The following is a 17,837-nucleotide window of genomic DNA, read 5'->3' as shown; positions in this document are numbered from 1 at the left end:
CAGAAATTTAGGTGAAGAGTATGTAATTATGCAGGTTTCATTCCCGGATTGTGCAACTCTCTGGTTGATCCTCTTTTTCAAAGAACGCGCATCCACGCGTACGCGTGGTATTGAATTTTGGCGATGCGTACGCATCTAGTTCTATGCATACGCGTAAGGAGCTAACAAGCATGTCCATGCGCACACGTGACCCACGCGCACGCGTGACGTGAAGTTTTCACCTACGCGTACACATGATAAGGGACGCGTGCGCGAGCTGCACTTTCACACCCCACGCGTACGCGTGGCCTCTATTTCAGCAAACATGGATTTTAGAATTTTAAACTGCACTTTAAGCTTCTAAATCTCTATTTTCATTCCTTTAGTCATGAATAGTAATATTAAACCTGATAACCAGATGAAGCTAGGAAGTATGGATAACTTGGAGATAAAGTAAAGTTGAAAAGTGATGAATTGATTATGAGATGTTACGGATAATCATGTATGATACTTGACTTGATAATTAAATGAATGATCATGTATGATATTTGGCTTGAATGATTAAATGATCTGAGATACGAGATTCCTTGGATAAAGTACCGTGGTTTGCCACCACGTGTACCAGGATGAAAACTCGATACTCTGTTGACCCTACGATGTAAGGGTGACCGGGGACTTATAAATTCCCGAGAATGTTAACCCCATTGAACAATATTGATTATTTGAGAAAAACTATGCATAGACTCTTGGGGATGCACGTCGAGGGACAGTCTAAGGTTTTCGGACTTGTCGGGTTGGCTGAATAACCGACAGATGAGGCTCATCAGCCATAAGACAGGCATGCATCATATGCATACTACTTGAATTACTTGTTTGTGCATTAATTGGGTGTGCCTAAGTGTACTTGCCATGTTAAATGTATATTTATTACGTGCAGTATTTGTAACCTTCGTGTGCTTGCTTTTATCTGTTTATTTGTCTGTGAAATGCTGACGGAGATGGAGGTATGGAGGAATGGCAATATGGGACTTAGATTTTAAGGTTAAGTTAAGTTATGCTTAGATACTCTTAGAAAACAACCTTTTATGGCTTTTGCTTAATACTTTAAGCTCTATAATCTGAGTGTCGGCGTTCTAAAATTGCCTCTGGAATTCCCAGGACCTTATATATTATGTGTATGGCACCTTTACCATACTGAGAACCTCTGGTTCTCACCCCCATGCTATATTGTTATTTTTCAGATGCAAGTCAAGAGGTATCTTGTTAGGCGTCTGGACTCTTGAAGCAAAGTGGTTACTGGGTTATTTTGTTGTACAGTGATGTATATATATGTACTTAGCTTTCTCTCCGCATAACTTGTTCTTTTGATCCTCTTAGAGGTTTATGGAGAGACAGGATTTTGTTTATGTACATTTGGGTTTTGGATATGTATATATATATGTGTAAATATTTCTCCGGCCAGCCTTAACTTCGCAGGCTGAGTTAGGAGCTTGTTATTTTGTATCTTTGGCTCTCTATTCCTACTTTTATCATCTTATGTTTGATAGTTATAGTTTTTTTCACACGTAAGTTATTCCGTTTCCGGAGCGATGTGCTTTTAGTTTCGCGATTTTGTTTTACTCGTTTTTTAAGGCTCCTAGTTTATTATATTCTTTCTGCTATTATATGTATGTGTTTTAATTTTAAAAGTCGTAGCACCTCGCCACCTCTGTTTTACATCCTAGGTGTAATGCTCTGTGTGGTAGGGTGTTACAAGAAACATCCAATCTTTAACAATTACCATATCCAACCCCTAATAACAGCAACATCCAATCCTAATTTTAACACCATCCAATTTCTAATTACAACAATTCAGCACCATACACCAAATTAGCAAAATTAAATCACATTGACTACCACTACAGTTCATGGACCCTAGCACAGATTAGTAACATTCACTGTCAAACGAAACCATACCAATCCATTTACCTGTTACAGCTGCCTGAGGAGGTTGTGGAGCAGCAGTAAGGGATGTAACTGGAGGAGTTGGGTCCACGCGTCCAGAAACCACTGCTGGCCTTCACACGGAGGCGTTGACTAGTGCACGATGTGGAGCTTCGACCAAGCCAACAGTGAAGACGAACCCGCGACAGCGAGGTCAAATAGGGTTAGACTCGCGTCTGATGGTGCTGTTGTCGAGCTCGGCGGACTACACGGCGCATATAGTGGTTGTTGAAGATGCCAGCGATGACGTAAGGTGTTAGGTTGGGAGGGTGATGTGCCGCCGTTGGGGGATACTCACTGATGGAATTGAGGTGGGAGGTGATAAGCCGTGGTAATAAAAGGCAGCTGGCTGCAATGGTGAATTTTAAAATATTAGGGTAAATGCTAGGTAATTAGGAAATGATTTTTTTGTTGAATTGGGCTTGGGAGTCCAGTCCATTAGGGAGTTGGCAGGAGTTGACTGGACTCCCTCTTGGTTCCCTAGCATTACTTTACTAATAAATATGGGTTGATGATTAAAGAAGTGAAAAGTTACCTGACTTGGAAAATCTTGAAAACACTATGAATGCATGGTATGCCAGGTATAATGATACTGGGGTAAGAAAAATATATTACATTCCAGCTATACATTCAAGATTTTTTAACAATTAAGTACAATTAAGTTAATATGAACTCAATAAAAATCATTTTTTTTATATCAGCACATACATATACCCGCTTCAATAAGGCAAACATATTTTTGTTCGTCTTCACATTCCTTCTTCTTCTTCTTCTTCTTCTTCTTCTTCCTCTTCTTCATTATTTTATTACTACTATTATTGCTGCATTTTTTTTTCTCCTTTTAATTGAAGTTCATTTGGATCCAGAAATAAATTTGATGTGTTTTTGTTGATGATTGAGTCTTTTTGATTGCTTGTTCAAAATTGAACTAATTTTGGTTTATTTATAAATTAATTGCGGTTCACTTGATGCTGCTGATAAGTATTGACTAAATTTTTTATTCTTTAAGTAATTTCGGTTCATTTCTTAGTTTAATTGAGGTTCATTTTGATCCAAAAATAAATTGTATGTGTTTTTGTTGATAATTGAGTCTTTTTGACTGCTTGTTCAAAACTGAACTAATTTCGGTTTGTTTGTGTGTTAATTGAGATTCACCTGATGCTGCTGATAAGTATTGACCAAATTTTTTATTTGTTAAGTAATTTTAGTTCATTTCTTAGTTTAATTGAGGTTCATTTGGATCCAGAAATAAATTGGATGTGTTTTTATTGATGATTGAATTTTTTTGAATGCTTGTTCAAAACTGAACTAATCTCGATTCATTTGTGAATTAATTGAGGTTCACTTGGTGCTGATGTTAAGTATTGACAAAGTTTTTTATTTCTTAAGTAATTTTGATTCATTTCTTAGTTTATTTGAGGTTTATTTGGATTCAAAAATGAATTCGTTGTATTTTTTCATTGTTGATGATTGAGTCTTTTTGACTACTTGTTTAAAACTGAACTAATTGAATGGAATAAAGTGGAATCTAATGTAATTTTATAAAGTGATAATGAATAATTTCATTCTTCTTTGCTAACAAATTTGGTCAATACTTATGAGCAGCATCAAGTGAACCTCAATTAGTATGCAAATGAATCGAAATTAGTTCAGATTTGAACAAACAGTCAAAAAGACTCAACCATTAACAAAAATATATCGAATTCATTTCTGAATCCAAATGAAGTTCAATTAAACTAAGAATGAACCGAAATTACTTAAGGAATAAAACATTTGGTCAATACTTATCAGCCGCATCAAGTGAACCTCAATTAACACACAAATGAACCGAAATAAACTAAGAAATGAACTGAAATTATTTAACGATGGTATCAGAGAAAATAAAAATCAATAAAGATGTTAGCAAAATATTGGATTTATTAATGATGACGATAACGAAAGAGAAAGATAACAAAAAATTATAAAAATTGTAACTATAGATTAGGCTATTGTCACCCTTTTATAAATCCGTGACCATATGATGATCTATGGTCACGGTTTTAGTGTGATCATAGCTTACCTATGGTCACCCTATTTTAAAATCGTGACCATAGCTCAATCTATGGTCACCCTTTTAAAAAACCGTGACCATAACTTATCTATGGTCATCCTATTTTAAAACCATGACCATAGCTTACTCTATGACCACTCCTGTTTTAAACCATGATCATAGCTCACTCTATGGTCACTCTTTTGAAAAATCGTGACAATAGTCTTATCTAAACTGTGACCATAGCTTACTCTGTTTTCTGATCTTTATTTATTTTTAAAGTATAATCACATCCCAAAATTATGATAATCACAGAATAAGTCTAAAAAGGAGAAATTCAAGAAATCTAAATCATAGAATTTACATTATAAGCTAGATATATTTTCAGTCCAAACAACACAATTTAAAATAGGGCGTAATTTATCCATTACATGTAATACTAATACCGGATAAAGTCTCTTAAAAAAAGTATAGAAGACATAAAAATATTTTATTTAGATAACTAAAGTATATATGAAACCCATCCCATCTCATATTTCTATGAAAAATAATATTTTTCTCACATCAAGTCTTCCTGCTAGCAAAAGAAATAAACATATTAGAATAGAGCAAAAATGCTTTTGATGATACAATACAGTTAAATAATGAATATGTGACACATATTTAATAAGTCAATCAACATTAGAAAAGACTATATTAACAAGTTAATTAACAATAGAAAGGTACTATAAAAAAATTTCAATGACAATGAAGGAAAAGAAAGGTGATGCTAATCACAATCAACAACACATCTACATGAAAGTTCCAAGACAAAACCATCAAAGAATTTTGAACATCATGCATCGTATAATTTTAGTAAGACAATGAGAAATAAACTAAAAAAATTATTACAAATTAGATTATTTTACTCACATAATTGTAAAGATACTCATTTAGACAACAGAACATAATAATACCAAATTAACTTTAAAACTAAAATTAGTACACATATTTTATAAAAAATGGTTGACAACACATATTCTATAAGAAATGGTTGATAATCCACCATTAATTTTTCATATCAACTAGTCAACTACAAACATAATCAAGAGGTACTCAACTAGCATTAACTTGTATACACATAAAAATTTAATTTGCTTTTTATTTATGAATGATAATTATAAATTTATAGAACACGAAACTTTGATTTGTTTTTTATTTATGAATTATAATTTTGTTTTTGAAAATTAAATTAAGAAGCTTATCTACAATTTAATAGTTTTTAGTTTTTTTATTTTTTAATATTGATGTTTATGTAACTTACGATACACATAGATAAATTAAACTTCTTGATATAAGATATGTATCTTGATTGCATTGTTTTATTTTTCTGTATATTTTTAAATTTGGAAGTCTCTTTGACTTACGATGACGATTTTGACGGCAGCAACGACGTGCGAGAATCTCTCCAGCGGCAGCATAGATTGCGACGGCCCCCTCTCTCTGTTGCATTTGACTCGACGACGTTCTTCTCTCTCAATGTCTTCTCCCTCTTCTTCTCGATTCTGACAATGACAACGGTGACGACAACACCCAATTTCATCGGCGTCATCATCATCTCTCTCTTCTTCTTCGTACTCCCTTTCTTTCTTTCTTTCTTTCTGGGGGTAAAGGGGTGAGTGACGGATAGAGTTGTGAGGGTTAGTGTGTGTTTTGAATTTTTGAGTTAGGGTTTGGTAATTTTAATCAAATTAAGATATAGAGTATTAATTTAAGATCAAATTTAATCTTTTAAAAATTATTTTAAAAATATTATTTAATTATCAATTTGCTGATTGATTTTTAATCAAGTACTCTAATTTAAAATTTCAATATTTAAATTAAATCATATAAAATTTTTATTAGTTTTTAATTATTAAAATTTTTAAATTTTAAATATATGAAATACCCAAAATTATAAAAATATATAAAAACCTTAATTAATTTAAGTTCAAATGATCAAAACTTGATTTAGTTACAAAAATATTCTTGAATAGTAATTAGAGTTAGGATTAGGGTTAGGACTAGTTAGGGTAGTATAAAAATTTTAATAAAGTTAGAAGGTAATATAGTAATTGAAAATTAACCATAATTTACTTAAATTATTTTAAAAATATAATATTTATTTGTCAACTCACTAATTAGTTTTATGTTTTAAATGATTTTTTACTTTAAAGTTAATAGTATTCTACTTAATTTTTTATTTATAAAATTAGATTTAAAATTTAATATTTAAAATAAATCATATAAATTTTTCATTAGTTTTCAATTATTAAAACTTTTAAATTTTAAATATATGAAATACCCAAAATCATAAAAAATTTATAAGAATCTTAATTAATTTAAATTCAAATGATCAAAATTTGATTTAGTTACAAAATTATTCTTGAGTAATAATTAGGGTTAGGGTTAGTTAGGACTAGGGTAATGTAAAAATTTTAATAAAATTAGAAGGTAGAATAATAATTGAAAATCAACCATAATTTACTTAAATTATTTTAAAATTATAATATTTATTTGTCAATTTATTAATTAGTTTTAAGTTTTAAATAATTTTTTAATTTAAAGATAATAGTATTCTACTTAATTTTTTATTTATAAAATTAAATTTAAAATTTTAATATTTAAAGTAAATTATATAAAATTCTCATTAGCTTTCGATTATTAAAATTTTTAAATTTTAAATATATAAATACCCAAAATCATATAAAAAATATATAAAAATCTTAATTAATTTAAACTCAAATGATCAAAACCTGATTTAGTTACAAAAAAGTTCTTGAATAGTAATTAGGGTTATGGTTAGGATTACGACTAGAATAGTGTAGGAAGTTTAATAAAATTAGAAGATACAATAGTAATTGAAAATCAATAATAATTTATTTAAATTATTTTAAAAGTATAATATTTATTTTGTCAACTTATTAATTAGTTTTATGTTTTAAATAAATTTTAATTTAAATTTAAAGTATTCTACTTATTTTTTTATTTTTAAAATTAGATTTTAAATTTTAATATTTAAATTAAATCATATAAAATTCTCATTAGTTTTTAATTATTAAAATTTTTAAATTTTAAATATATGAAATATTCAAAATCATAAATATATATATAAGAACCTTAATTAATTTAAACTTAAATGATCAAAACTTGATTTAGTTTAAAAAATTTATTCTAAAAATCTGTGATCATAAACCCCTTTTGAGTCACCATTTTGTAAAATCGTGACGATAGACCCCTTTTAAGTCAGCTACTAAAATTGTGACTATAGATCCTTTTAGGTTACCTTTTTTTGAAAAATCATGACCATAGACGCTTTTAGGTCACTTCCCAAAATCGTGACCATAGATACTTTTAGGTCACTCTCCAAAACTGTGACCATAGACCCTTTTAAGTCACCCACCAAAATTATGACCAGATACCCTTTTAGGTCACTCTTTCGTAAAATTATGACCATAGACCCTTTTATGTCACCCCAAAACCGTGACCATAAACTCCTTTAGGTCACCCTCTAAAACCGTGACCATAGACCTTTTTAGGTCATTCTTTCGAAAAACTGTGGCCATAGACCCTTTTAGGTCACTATAAAAAATCATGACTATAGATACCTTTAGGTCACCCCCTAAAACCGTGATCATAGACCATTTTAGATCACTCCAAAATCGTGACCATGGACCCTTTTAGGTTACCCTTTCAAAAAATTGTGACCATAGACCCGTTTAGGTCACCTCCAAAACCATGACCATAGACTCTTTTAGGTCACTTCCTAAAACTGTGACCATAGACTTTTTTAGGTTACCTTTTTTTGAAAAATCATGACCATAGATCATTTTAGGTTACCCTCCAAGATTGTGACTATAGATCTATTTAGGCCACTCTCTAAAATTATAACCATAGACCCTTTTAGGTCACTCCTAAAATTATGACTATAGATTCTTTTAGGTCACTCTGAAAATCGTGATCATAGGTCTTTTTAGACTATCCATTTTTATAAAAGCGTGACTATAAGTACTTTATGGTCACCATTTCTTAAAAAATCACGACCATAGATTTTTTTTGTCACGGTAAAAAATCGTGATCATAGACCTTCTATAATTATAATTTTTTACTGTAACTAAAAAAATCGTGAGCATAGATTTAAAATATTGTAATGTTTATCTCCATTATACAAATACTTTCTTAGACATTCATCCATTGTTGGCCAAGGCCCTTCACAAATATCATTAGTTTCATAATTCATAATTGAGAGTTTGAATAAAATAAAAATGAATACTAGGATAATTAATTTCACCATATTACAGAATTGGATATTTATGATTATGTCATTCAATTTCTTAGTTGTAAGTTCAAATTGGTTAAGTTTTTTAATATAGTTTTTAATTTTTGTCAAGGTCAAGAAATTCTCTTAAACTCATATAGATGTATTATTCTTTTAGTTACAACTTATATGAATAAAAGATTCTATTTTGTAAAACTTGTATAATAATCACATAAATCGGATTTATCTATCTCTAATTTTTACTCAATTTATTAGATGTTTATAATTAGTAGCTAAGTAGCTTCATTTACAACTTCTTTTCTAAGTATATTGTAAATCAACACATCATTTGATCAAGCATTTAAAAGCATTAAGATTGATTATAAACACATATGATTTAAAACAAGTATCAGTGAATGATATTGATCTATAATTATCTAATAATTCACATAAAAAAATACATTTTTATCCTAGTTAATAATAAGATTAGCTCATAATAACACAAATAAAATAAAAAATATAAATGAAGGATAAGAAAAAATTGTACATTATTAAAAAATGAAATTGAATTGTTGATTCAAAACTCTAATCTTCTTTTACTATCTTTTCTCTAAAATGTATTTCTGTTTTTGAGTACATTTCTCACTAAAAACTCTCTATAAAACTCCCGGCTTAAAGCTCTAAGTGATTTCTCCTTTTACAGAACAAAGAATGCATAATTTTTAACTCTTAACATGCATGATTTGAAGAAAATGTGATTGTAGCTGCTGCAAATCTTTGAATTTTTACAAAATTTGATTGTAATTCTCATTTGGCAACTTGATTATCTTGACCTTTATGACATTACATCGGTAATTTAATGAAAATCATGTATATTTTATGAATTTTTGCATGTTTTATCCCCTTTCTAGTCAAAATCAAGTGCATCTACTATGAGTTGGCATTTGAAATTGAGCTTCTTTAATTAATTTCGCTTTCAATGTAAGTTGAAAATTACATAAATATCACTTTTTATTTATCTGACACTGTACTATTAGTTAATAATAATAAATTAACTTGCAAATTTTTATGAAATTTTAACCAAATAACTTCATAAACCATAGCGAAAGATAATGAATTATAATCCTAGTAAGAGAGTTATGATTTATGTTAAGATTGATTGTCTCTTGAATTTGACAAATATATATATAAAAAAAAATGCTACTTGATTTTGTGTAAAAAATTTATATGATATATTGGTCGTTAGATAATGCTAAATATTAAATTCGGGTTATAAAGAGTAAAAAATTACATGTACGATGAAATCATTATAAAAGAAAAAAGGATGTAGAGTGCATTTATAAGAGACAAAAATAACATGAATTATTGATTGTTCTAAATTCTAATTATCTAGCATGATAGGGTGGAATGGCATTTTCTTTGGTTTATATTGGAGAGGTTTGGTTTTGACTCCCGATGGATCATGTGGATTCGAGAATTAGTGACAACTATTTCTTATTCTGTTATTGTGGAAGGACAACCTTATAGTTTCTTCAAACCAAATAGAGGTATTCGACAAGGAGATCTTCTATCCCCCAATCTTTTTCTTTTTTGTGCAGAAGGTCTCTCCTTCTTGCTACACAAGGCAGAACAAAACAGACTAATTCAGGGTCTTCAGATACATAGGCGATGTCCCAAGGTCAACTACCTCCTGTTTGCTGATGATTCCATTTTATTCTGTAAGGCTAATCCTGAAGCATGTTCAAATATCCTGCATTTATTGAATTCTTATGAAAGCATCAGTGGCCAGAGGGTAAATCTTAATAAATCTGCTGTATTCGTTAGCCACAACACTCCGTCAACTACTCGTACACTACTGGCTAACTCTATGAATATTAATCATATTGGGCCTCAGGATAAATACCTTGGTTTGCCTTCTACAGTCTCTAAATCGAAAAAGGCTTCTTTTAGTATGATCAAAGAAAAGGTTCGGAAAAGAATCCAAGGGTGAAAGCGCAATCTTCTTTCGTCAGGTGGTAGACACGTATTGTTTAAGGCAGTGGGAGAAGCTATTCCTATTTATACATTGTCTTGCTTCAAGTTGCCTGATGGTTTAATTTCAGAAATTCACTCTCTACTTTCTCAGTTCTGGTGGGAACAAAAAGGTTCTGAAAGGAGGATGGCTTGGATTAGTTGGGACACTATGACTCGCTCACGAAAAGAATGAGGCCTTGGATTTAAAGATCTCAGAATCCAAAATTTGGCACTTTTAGGCAAACAGTTTTGGCGACTTGTAACACAGCCTACTTCCTTATTATCCAAAATCTTAAGAGGTAAATACTTTAGCAATGGTAATGCTATAACGGCAAAAATTGGAGTCTTACCTTTTTGGGGATGGAGGAGCATACTAGAAGGCCGAAAGATTGTTGAAAAAGGTCTTAATTGGGCTGTGGGTACTGGTGAGAATATCCGAACCTTTGAGGATCCTTGGCTGCCTCCTCCGTATCCTTTAATGATTTCTGACATGCCAAATAGACAGGCTATTTCTGAGTTGATTCCGAGAGTTAAAGATCTAATTACTGAAGATAGAAATTGGAATCAGAATCTCATTCAAGAATTATTTCCCCAAGACGTTGCAAACAGGATTTTGTCAGTTAAAATTTAGCAGAGTAGGGACAAATTGCAATGGGATTTGAACAAATTCAAGCAATATGATACAGCTTCAGGTTACAGAATTGGCTATTTATTTTACCATCCGCCTCTGGAGCATTGCCCTAATTATATGCAGCAGAAAAAGCCGTGGATTGATCTATGGAAGTTGAACTTGCCTCACAAAATTAAGCTATTTATCTGGAAAGCTCTCCATGGCCGACTTCCGGTGCTTGCTCAGATTCATCACCGCATCCCATCTATATCACCAATATGCCCTTGCTGTCATGAAGCAATGGAAACAGTCACTCATTGTTTGATCGATTGCTCTAGAATTAAAGACGTATGGTCTCAGAGTTATCTTCGTGACTGTCTTCCCCCTCAGAGTTCTAACGACTTTTGGACATGGTGGACTGCATCAATAGAGATACTTAACCCGTTGAAGAATGTTGACCGTAATCCTCAATTGCTTGCCATCATTTGCTGGAACTGCTGGAAAGCTCACAACCAGTTGATTTTTGAAGGTTCTACTTCTATGCTGTCTGCCATTCTAGCTAGTTCTATCAAGTTGCTTCGTGAAATCCAAAGAACTCCCAGTTTAGGTCGTCATCTCCATGAGACAAGCTCTTAGTTGCATTCAATTTGATTTATCATTATTTCTTCTTTAAGATTTTTCTTCGTTTTTCGACCACGCACCGTTGGATGAATATCTTCAGTGTAGTGTTTTTGGGAAATCTCCATCTTTTATTATGCTGTTCTGCTTTTGGACATCTTTGTATTTTATTTTTTAATAATTAATAAAATATAATCTATTATCTTTGAAAAAAAAATTATCTAGCATGATCATTTCTTCATCATAAGCGGTGGAATTATTTTTGGTTAATTAATTAATAATAGCGAAGATCTTTGGAGCTAAAATCTCATGCATACTACCTGAACCCCCTTTCAAACAATAGATGATATTTTTCTTTTCATGATTGTTGCATTGCATATATATTGAGGTTCATTGTTACTTGATCATGAAAGAATCTAGAATGATATATAATGAGTGGAGAGTGCTAGGTAAACAATGATCATTTTGAACAACATGAATAATTACTAATCAAATAAAAATATACTATATCCTAATCTAATGCTACTAATTAAATTTAAAATTAATTTACTCTTTTAACCCTATAAATTCACATTATTTATACATTATTTAAAAATATTATTAGTTACCTATATTTTTCCATAATGAAATATCTCATATATAACTTTTCAAAAATGGAATTAGTTAAAGAATGCTCTAAGAGTATTGGTTAAAAAATTAAAATAATATTTTTTTACTCTTTTAATGTATTATTGACGTATATAATTCATTGAGAACTTTAAATTTATGATTTCTATTTCAATTTTCTATTTATAATATATTTAAAAAGTTATTATTAATTTAATTATGATATGATTTTTAAGGATATGAGTTTGTTTTGCAGTTCGTTTTTGAGGTGCTATTAAACCACTCTTTCATTTTAATCCATTATAATAATAAAAAAAGCGTACAGACTTATAAATTTAATCCAACAGAATATATAAATTTAGTTACAATTTTAGCATATGTATTTAATTTTATCTTTATAATTTTTTAACCAAAAAACACAACACAACATTCTTTATCTTTGCGTACTCTTTACGTATTTTTTAAGTTTTATTATAGTATCAAAGTCATGGTATCATATAAACTATCATCTCTTCAGTGAGAAATCACCATACTTCTTTTTACTGATAAAAAATAATTTCGTTATTGTTATTGATTTGATACTTTCTCACCTCAACAAATAATCCATTCTTTTTATCTCATTCTTCCCAGTCCAATGAACCCAAAATTATCACCGTTGGAGCTGCAACATGCCGCCATGCACCTCCTCCTTCTCGCAGCGCTTCCTTCCGACAGTTCCGCCTGCACTCTTACAGCACTGCCCTTCTTTCCGCCAATTCTGTCAGCACTCTTACAGCAGTTCCATCTACGCTTCTTTCCAGTGGTTTCGTCTGCATTCTTACCGTGCTTTACACGCCCTCTGAAGATCACTCTTACTACGCTCTACGCGTCCTCTGAAGATCACTCTTACCGTGCTCTACGCGCCATCTGAAGATCACTCTTACCGTGCTTTACACACCCTCTGAATATCACTCTTACTGCGATCTATGTGCTCTTTGAAGATCACTCTTACTGTGCTCTACACACTCTCTCAAGATCGCTGCTTGCTTTCTCTCCCTCAAGCACACCATCTCCTTCTATGTTTTTATCGCCGGCAACCCTAGCTCTACCGCATCTCCCTCTACGTCACCACACTACTGCATGCATCTTACTCAACCATTTTATCAAAACTCATCCAAATTGTGGATTATTGACATCTTTCATCCACCAGTTTACAGGAGCCTATTAAACTATTATTTTTTTTCTATAAATAAAATTTGTCGTGCTTATCTTTTTTTAAGTTTGTTATACTTAATTTTTTTTTAATAGAATTATTTAGAGAATTTAATTGTTTTAACTATTTTAAAATTTATAATCAATTTAATATAAATAGATAACATTGTTCTCTATATTAAAAAAAATAAATTTTTTTTTATTCTTTCACCGTTTTATTACGTATTACCCAGCTGTTAGCTAAAAAGTTTCCTACATATTGAAAATTTTATATTCTTAAATGTTGTTTATTATTATATCTAACACAGAATAAAGGAGCATATATGTCAAAAAGAAATCCACTACACATGAAAAGAAAATTGAAAATTTTTTTTGGGGTAGAAGGATATTTTGTGGCGTATCGAAATTGGAAAATTAGGTTTATGAATTAGACTATTAATGAGATTTTTTTGGAAAACTTTCATGAAAAGGAAAGCTTTCGATGATTGACAAGTGGTCCACTCAACATGCGTATGTTTAAATAAATATTAGAAGTTCGTATAAGAACATTAGAAGTTCGTCACAAAAATGTTACTACATCTGATCTTCCCTTAATTAAGTAGTTACTAAAATTGCCCTATATAAGAGTGGTTCTTAGATTCTCTTGGAACTAATCTCTCACAGTGCACCATTAATTTCTTTTGCCTAACTAATAATGTGGGTTAATAATGTTTTCTTTTAATGAAAAAAATAAATATTGACCCAGAAAAAAATAATAAAATGGTCAGTTTTACACATAATTAATCCAAGTTATTAAAACTAGACTCTTCACTCTCTTCAAAATCATCTGCTTCTCCTTCTCTAATCTCATGTCATCGTTTTCCTGGGTTGTGATCTTATTGTGCAGTACTCTGTGAATCATCAGCAACCGAATCAGCAAAACCATAATTATACTATTCAAGTCAAAGATAATTAAAGTATAACTACAACAAAATATTTTCATATGTATAACTACGGTAAAAAAAATATTTTCATATGTATAAAGACGATAGATGAGATCGTAATTGTTAAATTTGTCTATATCTGAAGTATAAACAGTGAGAATGTTATGAGGCAAAGGTATCTGAAATGGTTTATGGTGAATAAATTTGGACCACTATGTGAATTGATCCAAATAGAAAATTGATATGGGTATACTTAATGGAAATTGCGTAGGCCAAAATTTTAGACAGAGAAGTAAAGAAAGTGATCAAATATCTAGTAGCACTTGTCCATTCCCTCCTGGATTCGGGCCTTGCCATATCTATAATGAAGTGGAGGATGAATTGGAGTCTGATAAAGGAGTGGTACTACACCAATTTGGGTCAACTCACTCGTTTGCTTAAGCAAGTGTCGGGATTCGAATCTTGTCTTGTGTATGCAACAATCTGTTGGTAAGTGGAGCTCAAATCCGCGACAAATTAGTTCGAATGGTGTCGGTTACTAAGATTTCGCTGTAGGAAGCTAAATTGCTTAACTAAAAGGAGGTGTCAGTGTTTAAGTAAAGGAGTTGGAGGCTTAATATGAGGATCATGGTGCTGCTGTGCATGTTGCTATGATATCCATTAGAACTTAAGTATGATGAACAATGTCATGTTTCTATGTTTAAATAATGTTGTATTTTGCTTTCTTGTTTTGGTTGTAATTATTATTTCCCTCCTTGGTTTAGATCTGGTGAGTGAACAACTATTAAAAAAAAAAAACTTTACATATATAAAAACATCTTCAAATACTTTAAATTTAGAAAACTAAGAAATATTTGCTTACCATTAATTAATAAAGTATTAGGCATGTTCAAGATAACATACACTAAAGCATGTAAGCATCCTTGATCTACTATATGAATAGCGTCTGCGACATTGAAAGGTACAACATTTTTTGTTGCATTCTTTCAACTTGGTCTCATTGTGTGCATGGCTCATCCAGCATTGTTCTCTACATTCACTCTCCGTTTTCCAAGGACCAACAACAACATTGCCAGGGAATTCGGCAATGGTGGAATAAGTAACCATTGTTCCAATTATTAATATTGCAAATGTATAAGATACACTCTTCTTAGCCATATATAGGTCACTCTTCTTAACCCTTATATAGGATTAATTGATTTTATTAAAAATATTACTGTTTACAATATATACGCGTGTGTGTGTGTAATTTTAGAAGTGATATTTGAACCCAAAAAAAAAAGGTGTGATGTTTGTGTCCCCCCCTTTATGCTAAGAGTCGTAAATCATCTACATAAACAAAACAAAAACTTTTCAATATAACAAAATGTTGTTTTGAATATATAATTCACATTATTGTAATTCGTAGTCATTGGCCTCTCTCTCTCTCTCTCCTTGCAATCATAAGTTTAAGCTAGGCTTGATTTTATTAGTTCATGCCCTCTCTTTACAAATATAAAAATACAATTATGCTAAGTAACTGATTAAGGAACTAGGCAAACACTTAACTATTAGTTGAGCTATAAACAAGCCAATAAAAAAAAAAAAAAAACATCCAAATCAACCCAAACTAATCCATCTTTATTGGTGCACTTTCTATCTCTCACTCAGTTAAAAAAAAAACCGAAACTCTCTCCTTTCCCTTCCCTTTCACATGTCTTCTCCCCATGGCAAAATTCTCTGCTCAGCTTCCTCCACCCCCGCAAGTTTCTTTGGGTGAAGCAACAGCATCTTGATTCTCTTCACCCACTCTCTGCCTAAACCATTGATACGTCTAGTTGAATTGATGTACAAATTTTTTCTTAAAATATTTTTTATTATATATTTTTAATTTTTTCTTTTAAATAATTTTAACATTTGAACCTAAAACTTTTTATTTAAATTTAAGTAACTTGTTATAAATATATTTATTATGAATGTTCTAGATTATAATCATAATTTAAATTTCAAGTAAATAGAGTCAGTTATAAATGTAACATAGTTGAGTCAGCTAATAGTTGAACTTTTGGTTATAAATAGTTGATGTTCTGTGTACTACATCAATTATTAATAAAGCCATTTTTTATTCTCTTTATTCTTTTTCATCTTTTTTCTTTTCTCAAATTCTAATCTTTATTTTTACAATTCAACTAGATATCCTTTAAAAATGGTACAATATTCAGCTTTTTATTACAATAATTTTAAAAAAATTAAAACAAATATATCTAAAAATTATAAATAGATTTAGTGTCTTTTTAAAATTAAATACACATTCAAAATATAAACTAAATAAAACTGAAATTTAAAATTTAAAATTTAAATTTCTGTGATTTAATATATTTAATTATTAATATATTATAATTTAAATACATATTTAAAAATTAAATTATTCAAAATTCAAAATTTTAATTTTAAAATTCTAAAATAAACCTTAAACTTTCTAATTATTAACTAAATCCGTACAAAACACTCAAAAAAGATTTGAGTAGAGTCTCGCTCAGCAAAGAGGATTGTAAATTCTTAGTCACGTTTATCCCACATTCAAAATCCAGAGTCGCACATCAAACACTCAGAGGCGCACATCGAAAATCCAAAAAAATCATCCTCTGCCCTCCGCCACCGTTCATCCACACCACCTTCCTCTTCCGCGCTCATCCTCAACACTGCCTTCCTCCTCCTTAACACTCATTTATAACGCCGCATTCTCCTTTATCAACGCTCATCTTCATCGCCAATTTTTAACCCAAACAATTTTTATTTATTTACTTACCTTTTTTTTCCCTTTAAGGCTTTAACCCAAACACATGAAGTATGGAAACTTGCTCCCCGTGCCAATGGCTTTGAAAACTTGCTTCACTCTTCTCCACCATTCACAACACTCTTCTTCCAGAACCTTCTTCTCATTCCCCTCTTTCAATTCTGCTACCTGCATTCTTCACAATGAACCTCACAACAACCACATCCTGCATTTATCAACATTTTTTACTAAGAGGAAGCTCCAACTTGTGCTTCTTCCTAAGGTTTGAATAGGTCTGACAAAAATAAAATGGTCTGAAGAGATTTTTATATATATTACAATGTGAAATTATTTTTGTATGCGTATTTCTGTATTTTATAAGTGTTTTAAAAATATTTTTTGTATAACTTCATAATTTTAGATGTGTTACAATTGTTTTTTAATGTTTAAATGTGTTATAATTATTTTTTAATGTTTAAATTTAAATTTTAGATTTATGATTTTGGATATATTTCAAAAACATTTTCTGTATAACATCATAATTTTAGATGTGTTACAATTATTTTTTTGATGTTTAAATTTAAATTTTAGATTTATAATTTTAGATGTGTTTCAAAAATATTTTTTTTTGTATAACTTAATAATTTTAGATGTGTTACAATTGAAAAAGAAATTACGGCCACTGCAAGGGTTGTAATAAACTCTAAAATTACATTCCGATCGTTCTGAATCTTTTGGAATTCTAAGTTATGTCGTTCGATTTATTAGAGTTTGTTATAGTATTAAAAATAGTTTGTGTATATAATTATATTCGACCATTCATCACTAGAAAGTCATAAGACAGATCCTGCATT

At 30.5% G+C, this 17,837-nt stretch overlaps 1 long non-coding RNA gene across 1 annotated transcript; it reads right to left on the bottom strand.

Moving 5' to 3' along the window:
• Positions 1 to 13,820: 13,820 nt before the first annotated feature.
• On the bottom strand, positions 13,821 to 15,999 carry LOC140178198 (uncharacterized). The gene is made up of 2 exons (XR_011870457.1): positions 15,091 to 15,999; positions 13,821 to 14,195 (listed from the first exon to the last, which is right to left on the bottom strand). It is a non-coding gene; the product is annotated as an uncharacterized lncRNA (long non-coding RNA).
• Positions 16,000 to 17,837: the final 1,838 nt, after the last annotated feature.

This window comes from Arachis hypogaea, chromosome 13, assembly GCF_003086295.3.
Source record: "Arachis hypogaea cultivar Tifrunner chromosome 13, arahy.Tifrunner.gnm2.J5K5, whole genome shotgun sequence".
Taxonomy (NCBI): domain Eukaryota; kingdom Viridiplantae; phylum Streptophyta; class Magnoliopsida; order Fabales; family Fabaceae; genus Arachis; species Arachis hypogaea.
Note: the sequence above shows the minus strand (reverse complement) of the source record. Positions and strands in the feature narration are given on the sequence as shown.